Source organism: Hyperolius riggenbachi, chromosome 10 (assembly GCF_040937935.1).
Source record: "Hyperolius riggenbachi isolate aHypRig1 chromosome 10, aHypRig1.pri, whole genome shotgun sequence".
Lineage (NCBI taxonomy): Eukaryota > Metazoa > Chordata > Amphibia > Anura > Hyperoliidae > Hyperolius > Hyperolius riggenbachi.
The window spans coordinates 104,736,917-104,757,023 of record NC_090655.1 but is presented as its reverse complement, the minus strand read 5'-3'; the positions used below and the strand labels follow the sequence as shown (position 1 = coordinate 104,757,023).

Genomic DNA, 20,107 nt, shown 5'->3' with positions numbered 1-20,107 from the left:
GTGGCGTTTAACGCAGCGTTTCAGATGCAGCGTTTTTTGGGATCTACTGCCATCCCATGCAAGTGAATGGGAGCGTTTAGAGCTGGCTTTTGCAGGCTTTCATGAAAGCCTGGCAGTAGATCCCAGCGTTGCGTCTAGTCTCAAAAGCAACATGCTGCTTTCAGAGGCAGTAAACGCGAGGAAACAATAGCAGAGACCAGAACTACTAGCCTTGAACGCTTTTCAAAAGCTTTCAAAAGCTAGCTTTTAAACGCTGGCGCTTAAACACTGGCGTTTGAACGCAATGCCAAGCAAAAGCTCAGCAGACGCCCATGTGAACCAGCCCTAATACTTAAGTACCTATACTTAGGTCATTTTAAACTATTCATAATTTTTTAAAAAGGTCTCATTTCTCTCTAGAGCAGTACACACTTGTAAAGCTCTTGAAGCTGTCAATATAAATCATTGCCGGGCAGGAGACACTCTTTGCCTAGCCTAACTCTACTCCCCCAGCTCCTCTGCTTAAGTGACGCATTGCCATTGTACAAAAGCTATATGTTCATCATTTGAGACAATTGTCCAAAATCATCTTAGCTTAAAATCCACCCAAAGAACAGGTGGGATCCCCCAACATGGCTATCCTCCGTTTCAGCGATACATCGAGACGGGTAATACTCTGTCGTTATTGTAGAGCTCACAGGAGGGCACCTCCCCCTCTAAACAACCCAACAGGCTGCTGGAACAGGAACTAAGCAGAATACCCAGAGAGCTCATGGTGACCCAGAACCACTAGGAAAGTATAAGAGGCTAGAAGAGACCAAAAAGCCTCCATACTAAAAAGCAACACTGAATACAATTGAAGACAAAATTATATTAAGCAGAACCAGTTTTTGAAAGAGAAAATGTAAAGACAGTCATCCGGAACGACTACAATCACTTCAGGAGTCTGAAAGTAGCATCTGTCTGTAGCATAAAATGGGCATGTATATCTCAGACCAAAGCTAAAGACCTAAATATTCCCATTAAAAAGATCCAATGTGGAGAATCATTACTGGCAAGGAATTCCAGCCGTACACCCTGCACTTGTTTACACACAACACAACCACAGCAGTCCTGAAAGTAGCAATGTTCCTTTTATAACATAGGTGATGACTTATAAGAAAAGAAATAGACAAATAGCGCTGTTTGTTAATCATATTTCAAAGCGGACTAGTTATTAATAACGCCTCCCTAAGGCACTTCCTGCCCCGTTACTGTACTACAATGACTATTAAACTCCGAGATCACCCACCCATGTTTTTAATTGTTTGTAAAAGTAAATAGGGAACGATGTCATTACTCACACATATTTTATGCCTCATGCAGCTATTCCAGGGAAATTCCTTTTGGAAAAAACCATTCACATGACTCACATGAAAGTATGGACCTGCAAGAAGAGTGGGAGTACCTTCCTGGTCTGCAGCTCAATCTGTCAGGGGTAACAGGTTGCTGACATCCCACAGGTTGCAGTCACACTGCTGGGTAGTCACTTACATGCTCAACAACCTAATCTGTGGGTTTCACTACAAGGAAGTGGCTGCAGTCTAATTATAGGATGCTCATATTTCACACTTGAGAGCTAAAATGTCATTTTCACACAAACTAAGCCTAGACTAGATGACTTGTTCAGCAAGGTAAATAAACATCTCTTCCAGCCCTGTCAGTCACAGGTTAACTCCTGACCAATATATATATTTTTTTTAAAAATCACCCTTTAAGCCAGTTAAGTATCGATAAAGAATGAAAATAGTTAGCCCCAGACTCAACTCCCATTCAGCATTCTATCTGCATGCAGTTTGCGTGTTCTTCCAGTGTTTGCATGAGTTTTGTCCATATATTTTCTCCCTCATCCCAAAAACATACTTTTAGGGCAACTGGCCTCACATCAAAGTGGCCCTAGGCTATTAGCCTAGGTTAACTGCATGCACCAGGGGGACTTGAACTTGTCACAGTCAAATCATAACAGTAAGTTTTGAAATTAAAAATAAATAATTTTATATTAACAGAAAGTTAAAGTGTAGCTGAGCGTAACTGGGTGTATTTATACTTACCTTTGGCTTCCTCCAGCCCAATGAAGAGCATCCTATACAGCCGATCTGTTCACTTGACCATTACTCCCCCCCCCCCCCCCCCCGGTAATCTGTCCAGTCAAGCGCTTCTGCACATGCGTAGCCCGAGCGCATTTGTGCTCCCTGTGTCCTAGAGCAGTGTTCCCCAACCCTGTCCTCAAGGCCCACCAACAGTGCACGTTTTGTGGAAATTCAAACAGGTAGTTAATCAGCTCTGCTGAGACACTAATTACCTCACCTGTGCATGTTTGTGGTTTTCTGCAAAACATGTACTGTTGGTGGGCCTTGAGGACAGGGTTGGGGAACTCTGTCCTAGAGCATTCTGCGCCCGTGCAGGGCTGGCTGTAGAGGACCGTGTGGGAGCCCATGCTCTTCATTGAGCTAGGGGAAGCCCAAGGTAAGTATAAATACACCCATTAATCCCGCCTTCGTTTTCCTTTAAGGTGCCCATACATCTAGCAGTGTATGGGCAGATCGACCAAGAAACAGATCTCTCTGATTGAACCTGATCGGAAGGAGAACTATTGCCTGCCCATACACCGTAGGCAGATTCCTAATCTATTTCACCATGAAATCTATCAGGAAAAGGCCTAGTGATGCTGCATCCACCACCTGCCTTCCCCCACCACAGTGCTCAGCGACCAAGATCTTTCCAGCATAATCATCAATCAGGCATGCTTGTTGAGGCATCGATTTTCATCCTATTCAATAACATTATTGAATCAGATGCTTGATCGGGCTGCAAAATCGGTAGATATACAGCCACCTTTAAAGGGGTAAAAAAAAAAAAGAAATGTCTAAACGCACTTTATATAAATACAGATTGCCAATAACGTGCAAATCATTCCAACTAGCATGCAAATATAATGGTAAAATGTATGAAGTTTAAATTGGCCCAATCCAAATCACCAGGAAGTGCATTTGATTGCCCCAATTCCAAACTGCATACAATTCGCTAATAAAAAAAATTGCATGTAACAAATATATACATGTGATGGGGTACTTGAGATCACGCCAGCCACAATAAGGAATACTTGGAATACATGGCCTGTCCTAATGGGTACATGCTGTGATAATGTTGAGAAACACCACATTAGACTACGACCATCACAGGAGGTAATAGTAAAACGTACTGTAAAGTATGGCTAGTGAAAGTACCTATGTATGTCTATGTGAATGTTTCATGTAATCCCCTGCACACTCTGCACCTAGAATGGGAAAGGGAGGGCTACACTGTGTACCAATCGGGCTCTGAAGCCATGTACAGCACTACTAGTCCAAACAGGCACTACCTCAGGCACCATTCAGCACAATCTCAAAGTTAAGTGGACTGTGGACTTGAAGTTTCCTTCTGTATACTTTCAATAGGATTTGGCATTAAGGTTTCACCATTTACTCCAGAAAACACTGGCAATGTCTGGGGCAGCAGTGGGTGGGCACAGGATTAACCCTAGATTGGTGGATAGGTTAGGGGTAGGCATCATGTAAAGGGTAGAAGAGAATTAGGCATTGAGGAAGGGTAATAGTGATTGTAAAGCTTTAGCAGGTTAGGCACTAGGTTAGGGTGTTATCACAGATGAAAGGAAGAGGGTTTGTCTAGGCAAAGGATAGAGGAGAGGTTACGCATTAGGGAGTTGCAGAGGTTAAGGTTAGGCTTATTGGGGTGAATGGGGCAAAGTTAGGAATCTCTGAGGAACCCCACAACCAGGTGACAGCACACCACCTTACTGCAGACAACCTGCTCCAAAAAGACCAAACATCTCCTTATGGGGTACCACGCAGGCCCTTATGGGGTACCACGCAGGAGCGAACACCCCAGCAGCGGATATGAACTGCTCAACGAGGCACATGCAAACTACACACATTGTTCAGCATTCTGACAAGTATATGTGACTGTCTAGAGAACATTCCATCATACAGAAGTGATAAACTGTATCAGCAAACAGGAAAAATGGGTAAGGTCTGGAGAAATTGCACAGCATGTTCAGATGTGCACCAGTCAGTAACAAAATATGCTGCCATCACTCACAGAATAGCTGAGCTCTGCACTTCCCTATGGCCATGCTCTGGGACAACTTATATCCTCTATTTAGTTGTCATCACTGAAGCAGAAATTATCTGCAGCAGAATACAAGTTTTCATAGCGGTGATGACAAAACGTAGTTAGAGATTTTTCTCTATCCAAAGTCCCCTCAGCTCAGTTTCCATCCAGACTGGAAACCTGAGACTGCAAATGAACTAATGTGCAATCTTCAAATGCAAAATGTTCCCCAGTCAGATTTTCCAAATCCAGACTTCCTTTGTCTCACCCTTCACCTAAAAGCTGCAAAGTTTGGGTAAAAAGCCCCGATGTCAAGAAATCCAATCTAAACATCCGGAATATCCGTGTGTGTCTGGGATGGAGAGGGATCTGAAAGATAGAGAAAGCCCAGCTGCCTGTGCACTACCCCCCATCCAGTGTGTCTCAGTCCTGGCTGCTCCTCTCACATGGACATGCAGTGATCTCTTACCTCTACTTTCCCCAGCCATGGTGTCAGATGTGCTCTCCTTTACAAGTCCTCCTAGTAAATGCACACTCTCCCCTCTATGGACTGCCGAGCCACAAATGCCTGATTATTACACACACTTTCCAGATAGCAGTGCTGAAGACTTTGGCTCAGGGTCCTTGTTAAAATGATCAAGTTTGAAAAGGCTGCTCTCCTCCCCTCTCTGCTGGCTGGCTCCCACCCCCATCCTCTTGTCATGACATTCCCCCGCCTCTCAGCACTGGCTGTCTGTCCAGCCCACAGCCTGACTCTGTCCCTTCACTGGCCTCAGAGGGGAGGCAGAACAGACAGGTTACTCAGACCACTCATTGACCACCAAGAGCCGGCCAACGGCTGCCTGCTGCAGGACAGATGCATCTATTGTAGCTGTCAGTGTGATGCTCAGAGTGCTCAGTGTTCTATTGCCAGCCAGCACAGTGCACAGCTACACAGAAGCTGGGACTAAACAAAACAAGCATGCAGCAAACCAAACACCACATTGTATCCGAGTCAACTGCTGCTTGTTTACATTTGTCTATTTTGTTTTGTAATGGTGGATACAAACAGCTACAGTAGAAAAGGAAATGATTTTATCTCAGCGACAGATATACAGGGAAGGGACATCCATCATCCGATCTGGTTTGAAAAGCAGGATACAGAAGTTAATTGGCTTCCCCCCTAAATTAGCCCCTAGACTACGATGGACATATGACTGTAGTAGGGACTAGATTGTGAGCTCTTGTGAGGGACAGTAATTAGCGACAACAAGCCTACATACTCTGAAAAGTGCTGTGGAAGATACCAGTACTATATATAAATATTAAATAATAATAATAATAATAATAATACTCACTAGTAACCCAAACCATTAAAACCACCTGCCACATATGGTGTGCCCTTTTTGCCATGGACTTTGCAAGTCCTTTGAGGTTGTCCTGTGGTATCAGGCAACAATCATTAGCAGCAGATCCCTTAGAAACCACCATACACTTTTGCTTGTTTTTATTAGATTTAATATTATGTATATAGCGCCAACAACTACCGCAGTGTTTCAAAGAGTATATATAGTCTTGACACTAACTGTCCCTCACAACTGCGCTCACAATTCCTACCATAGTCATATGTCAATCGTAGTCTAGGGCCAGCTTTAGGGGGAAGCGGATTATTTCATTTCTGTATGTTTTGGGGATGTGGAAGGAAAACGGAGTGCCTGGAGAAAACCCAAACTGTATAGATAGTGCCCAGGCTGGGATTTGAACCAGAAACCCAGCGCTGCAAGGCAAGGATGCTAACCACTAAGGCACATTACATTCACTAAAATGTTTGAAAACTAGAATGCATATAAGGCTTGGTTCACACTACAGTGATCAGTGCTGTGGATGTTAACACCGCATACACCTCCGCTGTCCACAGGACACCCACCGAAACAATGTTCAAGTATGTCTGTTGTATCAGACATGTGATAATTGCTTTACTATTATTACATGTCAGTCTTCTGTTCAGAAACATTTTGCAAGTTGGGACTTCGCTTTCTGTCACTGCAAGTGCCACATGACAGAAGGAACAGGTTGGACACCAATGTGAAAGGATCCTACATTTCACATTGGATCCATCAACACGTCTATTGTCCATTGTAGGAAAAGACCACCTGCTTTACAATTACACTGCCTTATGCAAAGAAGGGATGTTCCCTTACCCCTGCATTGCATCGAGCAGTACAAAGCCAACAGTGGCAGCAGTTATACACAGTACACTGTCCTATAATTTAACCAGTTCAGTTGATTCATCTTTTCACTTCGTAAGAAGTTGATTGATCTAATCACTCACTAGGATTGTTCTAAGGATATTAGTTAATCTGTAGGCAAATGTACAACCAAACCAGATTTAACCATTTCTCTTTCTGCTCAAATGATTAAATCAACCATTACAAAAGTGGCATTGTTTACGGTCACCTTTAGATTAACCCCTGACAGAATATTGAGTGGTGCCCATTGGTACCCAGGTAAGTGAATGTTTGCTCCATTTAATCAGATTGAGATTTGAGGAATTTGAGAGACCAAAGAAAAGCATCATTCCTTGGATCAGGCCACTTCCTGTCATAGCTCCATGGTGCAGGTCTGCCCTTCCTGCGCCTATTGCAGGCACTTTTGGTAGTGGATTGAGGGGCAAGGTAGTCTGACTAGTCCGCAGCTACACAGCCCCATACACCGCAAACTACACTGTATGATGTTCTAATACCGTCTTCTCAAAAAGACTTTCAGCTCTGCAGTGTCTCTTCTGTAGGATTGGATCAGACTGGCTAATCTTTAACTTTACATCTACAACAGTGAGCCTTGGGCATCCACAACTGAAAAAGGAAATTTGGCTGTGAACAGTTGTATGGAAAAAAAAGGGGCGCTGCCATAGGATATAATGGTAGAAGCCACGATTAGTAGTAGTGCAGGGAAACTGGGGCACCCGAGGCAGTGATTATCGGCAATGATGGGCGTCAAAGACCGTGTATAGCGGCAATTAAAATAAATTTGAGTGCTTGAAGCTGTGCCAACATAGCAGCGATAATGTGACATTTGGGCACCTGATGCTACCAATAAGATAAAATAGTGGGTGCCGGGGCTACCATTCATGCATACTAGTTATAGCCACAATTTGCATAGTGGGTAGCCCTGGCACCTGATATTTTATCTGTAGCCTCGGGTGCCCAAATGTCACTTAATTGCTGATAACGGCGGAAGGCAGGAATTAAGGGTTAGGTGCCATGTGGCGGGGGGGGGGGGGAGGGGGGGTATTGGGGTTAAGGGTTAGGCATCAATAGAAGGAGGCTTCTGTGTGAAGTAGGGTTAGAATAGGTCATAGCAAAAATATTGAAATTAAGTAGTAAAATATTACTAGCGATAGAATATCGGTACGGTTTCTCACGCCACTCAGAAGACGTTTTATCACTCCTTCAGGCTTAGGATGTGTACACACTCACACACAATTACTCTATCAGGGATTGGGGCCCGATCCCTTGGGCAACAGCTTAGGGCCGAGTGCTGTACAGATGTGTTAGCTCACAGACAAGCAAAGCGTACGGTTACTAAGAAGGCAGGGAGGGACTATTGAGCGCTTCACAACAGATCAGCTTCTGGTAAGCAGAAAAAGGGGGAACAATGCCCACAGCTAAGGCAGACTGGCACTCTGGATCTGTTGGCATTGCATCGACATGGCCATACACAAGTTACATTCTCAGCAGAGGTATGTCTGCCAAGTTTAGACAAGCGTGTGTATGCATCTTAAAGAGTACCAGAGACAAATATGAATAAAAGATTTATACATACCTGGGGCTTCCTCCAGCCTCCTCTGCATTTATTGCTCCCACTCGGTCTTCTCATTCTCCCATTAGCAGCCGCGTAAATTAGGCCAGTCGGCAGATGCGGAGAGCAGCTGCATCTCGTGGCCGTGCATTCGTAGTGTGCCCTGACTCGCCAAGCTATCGGAGGAGGAAGACGACGTGGGAGCAATCGGTATAGAGGGGGTGGAGGAATCCCCAGATATTTATTAATCTTTTATCATTAGTCTTAGGATCACTTTAACGTCTTCAGTTCTACGTCTTCAGTTCTAATGAGTGAAGGAGATTCCTAGACAGGAAGAGAGTTAAATGAGTGGGTCAGCACAGTCCAGGCCTCAGGAGAGGTGTCAGCCTGTTCACTGCTAGGATGCAGAGGAAGGTGTTTGACAAATGTAGTCAGATCTGCACCATCACTTTAGTTGTGTCTCATCTGGAAGAATCTGATGTATTAGACTATTTTTAATTGAAGAAGACGGGAGGAGGTTTAACTTGTTAATGTAAAGTTTGAATGAAAGCGTCAAATGAAATGTTACTCCTAAGCAATGAATTTTAGGAATTGGAGTTATTGAGGCGTTTTGAATTGTTAAGAGGCTGAGATAAGGGGCATGCGTGCAAAATTGGCGCCAGGAAATTTTGGCACAGAGTGAAGCTGAAAACAGTTCACCCTGCTCCTGCACAAGTAGCGACAGCGTTAATTTACTATTCCCCCTCCAGGGCGCCGTGCTGCTAGCTATTGCCAAGAAATTTTGTCTTTGTCTTTTGAAGGAACCAAAATTACTGTCTCAACGCTGCTATAGCTGTAATTCACAGTACGGCCTATGGCGGCGCAATGGTGCACCCAAATTTCCCTGCACTGTTTTGTTCTGTTTTGCCTAATCCCTCATAAAACAGATCTTTGGTATTTGGATAATGCCTGACACTACTGATCATTGAGCATCAGTAGATAGCTATATTATTACTTTAAAAAAAAAGAAAAGAAAGAAAAGTCAATTTCACAGCATGACAGGCAAAAAACAAACAAACAAACAAAAAACACTTTCCCCCTACTCTCTACAAATTGTTTTCCTTGCTTGTGCCCATCACATGACCAAGCACTTAGCATGACCTCAGCCTAACAGGTTTGGTTGCTGATGCAGGGGCAAAGCCAGGCAATCAATGACTGAACTACAAGCATGTATGCTGGATTGATGTGGCTCTGTAAAAATGTGTCAAGCCACAGACAGGGTCACTACACACCAGCGGTTCTGAACTTTGCTTTCAGGGGCATAAAGAGATGATTTGCATATTCAGGAGTAATGCATCATGGGAAACCACAGTTGCTCACGTACAGCTGAATTAATGCAAATACCTTCTGTTTTAAGAAGAAATGCTGGAATCTGGTCACAGGATAGACCAGGAGTTTTCTTGGACCAGAAAAGTCAAGTCTGTATTCCCTTGCCTGTCTCTACTGTTCTGTGTACGACTTAGGCCAAAGTTTAAATTAAATGAAAAGTTTGCTTTAAATAAATGCAATGTTATTCAAAAGCAAAAAAATATGAAGGAACATCGTACCCATTCTAGAAAGAACAGCTGCGTTTAGTGAAACACATAATCATCTCCTACGTATTGCGCAGGAGGTATGTGCGCACAGATTACGCGTACCGATAACCACAGGCAACAAAGCATTTGCGTGATCTTTTGGCAATAAATAACATTCTGTTTTGTTACCATGCACACTAATGGAAAAGCAACACAGAGCGATTAAATCATTAAATTAACTATTCACATTAAGAGATATTTTCTAACTTTGTCTCCCAGAGAACGTCTTTATGCTTAACACAAAATTTACATTACAAATTTCTATTGTCTGCTCTACTTTTCAAAATGGTCCTTAAAAACATGAATGCGGCGTAAGTGCATCTCATTACATATGGCAGTAATTACCCATCATGCCAGGATGTGTTATTATCTAATCCTCAGCACTCGCTGAAGCTGTCATCTCACCACATTGCACAGCATGTATTATTCATGAGGCCTAAAATGCCGGCAAGACTCATCTATCCTGGAAAGGTCTGCCCGGCCTCACGTTCATCACACATTACACTCATTCTGCCGGGCACTTCTGCGCATGGATTCAATATTTCACATGCAATTAAAAATATTCAAGATCAAAATAAAAATGTTTCTAATGTTAGCTCAGCAAAGCTTTCCTGACATATTTTTAGGATTTGTATATCACGAAAACACTAGTGTCCTCACCTGTTTACCTGGTGTCCTGTGGTTGGCTTACACAGCAATTCAGAAAACATTACCGATAAAAATCTATGCTAGTGCTGTAGTCCGTTTATACTGCCGGTTGGCAGCATTTGGTCAAGCGCATTTATGCAGCGCTAATAAAAAAAACTGCATAATAGTAGCAGACGTTTAAGGTGACCACACATCTAGCGATTTGGCTGTACAATCAACCATTCAATTATTTATTGAATCGAGAGGGAATGGAGTGTGCTCCAGTATGCCCCATCGATGAAAAGTGGGCAGTAAGTTCAACCTAGTCGATTGAGCAAGATGGAAGATATCGATCGATTGGACAGGAATTGACAACTGTTCACGTATCATTCGATCAACTCTGAATTGATTTTTGCATTCAGAGCATGGAGGTACAACATCGATCAGATCAATTAGTGAGCCCTGGAACCCACTACAAATCGCTATTGCTAAATGCAATCGCTAGCGTTTTGTATGAGCGTTTTATAAGCAATTTCATGAGCATTTTCTGGCGATTTGAGTAGCGATTTTAAAAAGTATAAGCGTTTTGTCAGCGATTGTGTAGCGATTAGCGTTTTTAATTGCGATTGGTCCTTTTAATTAATTTACTTTTTTTTTACAGTGTGCAGTAATTTCAAAACGCTAGCAAAATCGCTCTGTGTAAGTCTTGAAGAGCAATTATGCCAGCGTTTATATACTTTACATTGCAGACACGCTAACCGATATTGCTAAACGCTAAAGATGCTGCATGTTTGGTAACCGCAATCGCTCCAGTGGAATTTGGCCCACCCATTAACATTAGCTGAGCGTTTAGAGAAATCGCTAGCGTTTTGAATCGCTCCCTAAACGCTCACAAAATCACTCTAGTGGGTTCCAGCCCTCAAGGTGAATTGCATACAGTATTGTAGTGTGTGGGCCACTAGTTTCGATCAACCACACTGAAGTTGATTGCCCATTAAAGTCGATCGCTTAGCTGATTGAATCATAATCACTAGATGTATGGCTACCTGTAAGAACACTAGTTACAATGCTTGGTCGGTTACTGGATATCTCCCAGGGTCCAGGAGATACTCTGAGAACCGGAAGGGACTCTAATAAAGGCTAGCCAAAAGCTTTTAAAAGCTAGACAAATGCAACAAAATAGGAAAACCTATTTTATAATGTTGGTTTTATAAAGTGTTTATTCAGCAGAGGAGGCAAAAATGAGCGTGAATGAGCCATTAGCCATTAACAATACAATCCCATGGACTACCGACCATTTCCGATCTCCCCAATCCAATCAGGTTAATGCGAAAAATGATCCATAAGTGCTCTTGCACAGTACATGCTATTTGCGATTTTGACGTGATTTTACATGCGATTCCGATCTGCAATTTTTACTGCATGCCGCATTTTTTCTGCATTGAAATGTAAATACGAATTGCAAATCAGATGTGCAGTGTGCTGGGGGCCCACATCTGATTTGGTTAGCAAGTTATATGCTGTGGTTATGACTGATCGTTTCCAATCAATCATAGCATCCATGGAATTGTACAGTTAATGGCCACCTACTGTGCACTGATTGTCTCTGCATTTTTTACCTTTTTTGTGCATACTCCAAAAAGGTAGTAGGTAAGAGAGAATCTGAGCGAAAATAAAAAAAAAAATATGTAAAAAGACTGTCCCTCCAACTTGTCATGTCATGATCTCAGCAAAACTCAATCTGGTAGAATCCTGAACCTCTTCTTGTTCTCTTATGAACTCCACCTCAATGCGTACCTGTTAACAAGCCCTCTGCACCATTTTGTTATATAAAGCAATTGCTGAGGATTTATCACTCCTAAGTGATGAGGTATGAAGCATTATTTAAACAAGAGATACTACTCACAGGACAGTCTAAAGGCCCATACAACCTTTCCGTTACTCTTACCTGGACCGACTATTCGTGACAATTCTGGGGGACAATTTTAGAAGCTCACACTGTACATATACAAAGCTTGGCTACAGACTAGCAGCCTGTCTTCTTTGGAGAGGGATAGAAAGTGGCAGATGAGCAGGAGCTCCCAAACATGTCAATCAATGATGTGGCAAAACATACCGTATCACTAAACAGCATGCTGGCACACCTGTACTAACACTTCATTTTCACCAGTCATCTTGGGTAATGAAAATATAGCATCTGCACATACGGTAATCTAAAATATGTACAGTCATCAGACTTTTGTCTGATTAGAATTATTGTTTCAGCAGTTAGTTTGATACAGGCATCCTTCATTTTCTGTGTGGTAGACCGAATCAGGCCTGACATTTTCATTCAATTGCTTTGTTCCTAGACTACTGCGGGGAGCCTCCTGCCTCTTCTCCCTGTAGGTAATGTAGAGGACACTGCATGCGGCATAGCTGGGCTAAATTTGAATGAACTGTCACTTGCTGCAGTCAACCCAACAATCATGATCAGTCATTTAGGTTGGCAAAAGCTGCATTTGTGTACTCATCCATTCTTGAATCTTGCTCTAAAACGAAGATAAACAATGAGGCTCAAGCAGGAAAGACAGCACGGAATCCGATGCAGTCTGTGCATCAACATTTCAGATGATAATAAATACAATATATAAAAGTAATAGGAAGATAAAAAGCTTTAAACAGGCATCACAAAATCGGATACACCTTTTATAGCACCAAACAATGCTATCATGACCACCATAACATTTAAAGCACAATGCAACCACAGCAGTTCACAGTCCAGGATTCCAATAGCTTTATATTGCATTAGCCAGTACAAAGCTAGTATATGCAGTGGTCAGATCAATATTAGAAAAGATTTCTGCTCAACTCTTGTCTATTATGGAAAGTACAAGATGATACAAAGTGGTAACAGAGAAAACCAGTCAACACCTGGATGATGTTAATCATATAATGGATTACCACCAGTCACTTTGTATGGGCACCCTAATATATTCTCTCTGAAGGTGGTTATGAAACAACAGTCTATGCATGTTATAGACATTAGATTGATTACTGGTCCAGCTAAAACACCTGGAACAATGCTTGCTGCCTATGCATGCTGGGGATTTTTAAATAATCAGGTACCTGCTTATGATCATAATGGGCTAGCAATATACCCAGTAATTACACAATGGTAACACAAGGGTTAGGGCCGCCCATCCTTAACTCCCTGCCTAGAGCAGATGGGAGTGCTCTATTCTCAACAACTCTCAATTAGCCAAGTATTGTCATTTATCTCAATGGGAGCAGTTAGCTAGTGGGAGAGAGCATGGTACTCTGAGATGATGCTACAGAGAAGCAGTTCTACAATGCAAGCTATACAAGGATCTTCCGAAGGTTAAGGATTTTCATTATTTTCTATACCTAGCTGTTCATTTTATGTACAGTAGATATGAAAGATGTGGCTATGGTCAGTTGGCTAAATGGATGTAGCCCCCCCCCCCCAACACACACACACACACAAATTCCCTCTCCATGTTCCAAGTAGCCATTGTTCTCCATCGAAGAAACTCCCTTCTCTGGTGCCAACTTTCTGTTGCTGTGTTCTCAGTAGACTGCTACAGCTGATATTCTAAGTAAAATTACTGTATTGCATATTTTTCTACTAAACTGACATGTGTTTACTAGCAGCTCTGTATAGTTGGAAAGCAGTCATTTTGAAAGGTATAAGAGGATTCTCGTTCATACAGGATGGTTTAAACAGTGGAGTTTCTCGTAAACCTCCCCCATATCAGAGAAGAAGAAAGCCTGTGTTCAGCACAGCCTAGCACCAAACGGTTGTAATATCCGGAGCTTCAGAAGTGCTCATTATCTGACTGCTTTAATAAAGGAAACACTTGGCAGTTGTAGCTATGTGTGGGCTGCAAGGACGTACAGCTACAACCTAAACACTGGACACAAGATGAATGGAGTGGATGGACTCCCGGAATTCCAATCTGAAGGCAAGCTTAATTAATGAGGAAAGAAGAAGTTCATAAACAAGGAGGGAACTCTGAGATGATGATAATAATAATACTCATTTGGATACATGACCTTTGTATGGCACACAAGACTTAAACTAAAGTATTAGCTGTTTAGAAAAACACATGTCAAATGTGAAAAGCTTGCATTTCAATTCATTTACTATGATGATTGTCAACTGAAAGTTTATTTATTTAATTAACCAATCCCCATCTATGCAAAATCAGACAATAAAGGCTCATTAACCACAATATTGATTGAATGTTATTATCTTATTGAATGGGAAGACTTGGAGCTTTTGGTTTGATTGAATTAATAAGCTGATAGTTTTAAAGACCGAGTTAAATTTTTTGAGTGTGAAAAGCATAATACACAAGGGAACTTGGCTCTAATTCTTGCTCCGGCCTAACATTGTGCATCTGGGTTGCTTCACCCCCAAAAGCCTTCTGAACATGCGAGATAGAGCGTTCTCGGACAAGGCGACTGGTCGGGGTCCATCTGCGCAGATAATCTAGCATGTGTATGGCAGGCCTGATGCATCACCGAGAGACGTATAGTGCTGGATAGTCTTGGCCGGACTGTCCCCCTACGCACCCTGCCCACTCAAAGCTACTTAGCCATGCACAGTCCCGCCATCTTCCCCCCCTCCCCCCACCCACCAACTCCATAGCAAAGCATCTTCACAGAACTTGGATGTGATGTATATGGAATCAAGTTCCAATCCATGCGGACGACAGTAATTGTGCATATGTTTGCACCTATAGTCTAAAGATGCTAGATGAATGTTGCCTGATGCAGATCGGGATCAGATCCCTCGGGAGACATCCCTACGCTGAGGCTGTACAGATGCGTAGTTGGCCTGTAATCTAACAATGTGTTCTGTTACAATGCGGTCTACGACCACCTGGATAATCCGGACTCATACGCCAGAATCCTCCTACTTGACTTTAGCTCTGCGTTTAACACCATCAGTCCCCAAATACTCCAGGAGAACCTTGCTGCACTCAAGGTCCACCCTTTCCTGTGCCTGTGGATCACGGACTACCTCAGTAACAGATCCCAGGCCATTAAACTAGGAACTATTCTCTCACAACCAAGGATCACCAACACAGGGGCCCCTCAAGGTTGCGTACTGTCGCCGTTTCTATTCTCCCTGTACACGAACAACTGCAGATCTATGGCAGACTCTGTCAAAGTGATCAAGTTCGCTGAAGACACCACCATTGTAGGCCTCATCACCAAAAATAAGCGGTACCGCCTCCAGGTCAACAGAATTTGCCACTGGTGTAGGGAGAATGGCCTGGTCCTCAACACCGCAAAAAGTGTTGAGGTGACAGTCGACTTTAGGAAGCGTGCCCCCGCCCCACCACCTCCTATCTGCATCAATGGCTCGGAAGTTGAAATAGTCCCCCTGTGCACGCCTCTTAGGCACAACCATCTCCAAGGACTTGACTTGGAAATCCAACACCACCTCTACCCAAAGAAAAGCCCAGCAGAGGCTATTCTTCCTCCGCCAACTGTAAAAGTTTGGTATGTCCCAGAAACTCCTGACAAGTTTCTACTCTGCCACAATCGAATCTGTCCTCTGCTCCTCTATCCTCGTCTGGTACGCTTGTTCCTCCACCAGCGACAGGCACAAACTACAGAGGGTTATCAGATCAGCGGAGAGGATAACCGAGAAACCACTCCCCACTCTGGAACTCCTCTACAACTCCAGACTGTGGTCCAGAGCATTGGGAATCACCAACGATCCCTCTCATCCAGGCTATCGCTTTTTCAGTCGACTCTGTTCAGGCCAGAGGTTCCGAACCATTGCCACAAAGACCTCTATGCACAGGAATAGCTTCTTCCCCTCTGCTGTCATTTCTCTAAACTCTATTCTCGCTCTCCCTACTTGAGTGCACCGAAGCACCTTACGCAATCTGTAGCAAACTTTTAGGTTAAAATTGCGAAATCGTTCATGGTGGAATTATTGCAGGTTAGGGTTGTAATGCTGTATTTTGCAGATGCTTATTGTTCAAGTAGGTATTGTATTTGTACAGCATTTGTGTTTGTATTATATCTGTACGACTACCCAGTCCTGCTTGGCGAAATAAATGATTCTGATTCTGAAAGAAGGGCTGAAGCAGTGAGTAGGGTGAACAGGGAGAACAAAACTATCGACTGTCACTTGGCCAGCTGATTGGCCATCCATCAGGGGCTGCTGTGCACATGCCGGATTATCGGCAGAAGCGGGCCACTTCAGACCACTCTAGTCTAGCGTGTGTAAGGGCCTTAAAGGACAGTCAGTATCAATTATCAGAAAAACCCAGAGACTTTCATAACACAAAGCAAGTGTCTCCTGATTTAATGAAGCATCCTCTTACTCTCCTGGAGGGATTGTGTTCAGCATAGAATCATGTGACAGATGGTAGGCGTCAATCCCAAGATTGAATATGAAAACCTGCTTAAAGGGACACTTAAGCCAGGAATTAAAAAAAAAAGTCAGTTTTACTTTCCTGGGGCTTCTAACAGCCCCCTGCAGCCGTCCTGTGCCATCGCAGTCACTCACCGAGCCTCCGGTCCCCCGCCGCCAGCTAGTTTCGATTTTCGCTGACAGGTCCGACAGGCCTGGTCACGCATATTTTTCTTCATGGCCCTGTCCGCAATAGAGCCCTGCTCCTGTACAGGATGCTACTGAGGACAGGAAGATGAAGAAGGATATGCGTGGCCAGGTCTGCGCAGGTGCAGAAAGCCCTCCAACTCCATCAGGCCCTGTCAACGAAAACAAAACTGTCTGGCGGCGGTGGACTGGAGGCTCTGTGAGTGACTGCGAGGGCACAGGATGGCTGGAGAGGGCTGGTAAAAGCCCCAGTCAAGTAAAACATTTTTTTTTATTCCTGGCTTAAAGGGAACCTGAACTGAGTAAAATTATTTAAAATAAACACATGATGTAGCTGCAAACGAATATTACATACTTGCCTCACTACCAGTTCCTCTCAGAAGCTCTCCATTTTCTTCTTACAGTGATCCCTTCCAGTTCTGACAAGATTTCGTCAGAACTGAAATATACCAGTTGCTGTCAGTTACATACCAGCTGCTGTCCGTTACAACTGAATGTGCAAAGTAATGTCCATGTTTCCCTATGGCTTAAGTGGGCGATATTACAGTTTAACAGTGTGCTGACCAGGAAGCTGTTATGGGGTAATAGCCATTTTCAATATGGAGGACAGAGAATTTAATTGATCCCAGTGGACAAACAAGACGCAGGAGAGGAGAAAGAGATTGATAAAAAGACTACATAGGAGGTAAGCATGATGTGTTTATGTTTATTTTGACTTTTCAGTTCAGGTTCTCTTTAAGTGTCCCATTAACCTGCCCATAATAAAGTTTAAATGTTGAGATTGAAGACCCATAGAAAAGCTGAATATCTGTCACCCAAAATGACTGGATGATCATTTGGATAACAGCTCTAGGATTAAATGCTATTAGGACACACTACTTAGCCACATTTAGAGACACTGTATTATGTCAGTTACATTGTGATCCAGCATGGATATTAGATTTTCACTTCAGACCATCAGGAATGATCATCTTGGGCAATGCAAATGCATCTGTGCACAGCTTTAGTGATGAGCTTCATAGATTTTTTTTTTAGCTAATGGCACCAGCTCACCTTTTGTGTCCACTTGTTTAAGGGCCCATTTCCATGATTTTTCCAATTAAAAATGAAACCAATGCAAGTCAATGGAGTCATTTCCTCTGAATGCGAATTTCTGCATGCCTCGCGAAGCAAAAAGATATGGATTGCATGCTGCAGATTTTGGCACCACGCATCAGTTTCTCATGTAATGATGGTTCGACGCATACAAAACTTTGCGCTGAAATTCGCTCAAAAATTCACATACAGGAAAACGTAAGCAAAATGCAATATCCTACTAAAAATAGTCCCTAAGGGCAAAATTTGCATGCTTTTTTTGGACACGAATTCACATAAGTATACATCAGTTTTCTAAAGAGACACTGAAGCGAAAAAAAAATGATGATATTATGATTTGTATGTGTAGTACAGCTAAGAAATAAAACATTAGGATCAGATACATCAGTCTAATTGTTTCCAGTACAGGAAGAGTTGAGAAACTCCAGTTGTTATCTCTATGCAAAAAAGCTATTAAGCTCTCCGACTAACTTAGTCCTGGAGAGGGCTGTTATCTGACTTTTATTATCTCAACTGTAATTGAACTGTTTACTTTTCCTCTGCTAGAGGAGAGTTCATTACTTCACAGACTGCTCTGAAAGACTCATTTTGAATGCTGAGTGTTGTGTAATCTGCACATATTATAGAATGATGCAATGTTAGAAAAAACACTATATACCTGAAAATAAAAATATGAGAATATTTTCTTTGCTGCTAATCTTCTAGTAATTATTCATAGTACACAACCAATTCATTATATCATATATTTTTTTCCGCTTCAGTGTCTCTTTAACATGCAAATTTGTATGCACGATCGCTATTTTTACTTTTTTTTTTTTTTACAACAAAAACACACTTGAAAACGCAATGTAAAAACGTCATGCAAAAACTGACAACTCTGCTGTGCAACAGAAACAGGTCTGTGCCACCCCTCCAGTGCCTTCCTATTATGTAGTGAAGCCATTTATGACAGTGCCAAGCCAATGGCATTGCTTAGAAGGTCCAAGAGGCCAGTGTCTGCTAGGTTTAATTACAAGGGGAGTTGTCCCTGACTTCCAGTAACAGGTAGTTTGTGAAAATGGTATTACTGCTGTCAGGGCAGGGGCGTAACAATAGACCCTGCAAGGGATGCCTCCGCATGGGTGCCCAGAAGCCACAGGGGGCCCGTGGGGGAAAAAGTTTGAGAGACTGACAGCTAAGGGCGCCGAGAGAAAAAAACGTATTCTGCTCTCGCACCATTGTTATATTGACTGCATGTGTCCAGCACACAGATAAGGACTCACACACATTCTGGAATTTGTACACTGTCCCTGCTCCCTAGGGTTCGTAAAAAAACATCTGTCTCTCACTGCTGCAAAGATCTGATGACTGCATGGACAACCTAACAAAGAACGGAGTCACATTTTGAAAATAAGTTGTAGACTTTCCCTTTTTCACTCTGAAAGGATTCCTAGATTCTTATCACACAGGCTAATGCCCTTATGGCCTCTAATTACTTTTACAACACAGCAGAGTGGAGATTGATGTCTTAAGGTAGCCATACACTGGTCGATTTGCCATCAGATTCGACCAACAGATAGATCCCTCTCTGATCGAAATCTGATCAGAGAGGGATCGTATGGCTGCCTTTACTGCAAAAAGATTGTGATTCTGAGCTGCCGCTGTCGCCTGTCCCCCCCCCCCCCCCCCCCGCGCATAAATTACCTGAAGCCTGGTCCCGGGCATCTTCTCCGCATCACGGCATCCGCGTATAACTTACTGTCACTCCAGTGACAGCGGAAGTTCAAATAGAGCGCTCTCTATTTGTACTTCCACTGTCACTGCAGTGACACAGGAAGTTATACACGGATGCCGTAATGCGGAAGGTGATGCGGAGAAGATGCCATCTGGGAGCCGGGAGGTGATGCGGAGAAGATGCCGGGAGCCAGCTTCAGGTAATGTATACCTGCGTCGATCGTACGCCGCTAGCGACGCGCTCCCTACCCGCGGGCGATCGACGGTAATTTCCCGCACGGATCGATCGACGGGATCGATCTATTTTGGGACGAAATAGATCGAAATTTAGCGTGAACGCTTTGACAGCATATTCGATCCCAGTGATCGAATCTGCTGTCGATCGGCGGGTAATCGGCCTAGTGTATAGCCAGCTTTACTGTTGCTGCTTCATTGAGAGCTTGTTGTCTCATACTGAGTCCAAGATCCCGTAATAAGAGTATCAATCAGTGACATTCTGAATGTTTTGCCAAAGTTTCAGTGAATACTATATGTTATGTTCAGCATGTCATTGTTGTTCCTCCATATA

General features: G+C 43.1%; 1 protein-coding gene across 2 annotated transcripts in view; it reads right to left on the bottom strand.

Moving 5' to 3' along the window:
* Nucleotides 1-20,107, bottom strand: part of LZTS2 (leucine zipper tumor suppressor 2) — a 231,134-nt gene that overhangs the window by 60,319 nt on the left and 150,708 nt on the right. Inside the window, exon 1 of one of the 2 annotated variants that reach the window (XM_068255305.1) lies at nt 4,598-4,777. The exons of the other annotated variant lie outside the window; for it this stretch is intronic. The gene's annotated coding sequence lies outside the window, so the exon portion shown is untranslated. Of the gene's footprint in view, nt 1-4,597; nt 4,778-20,107 lie in introns of those variants that run through there. 2 annotated transcript variants of the gene reach the window in all.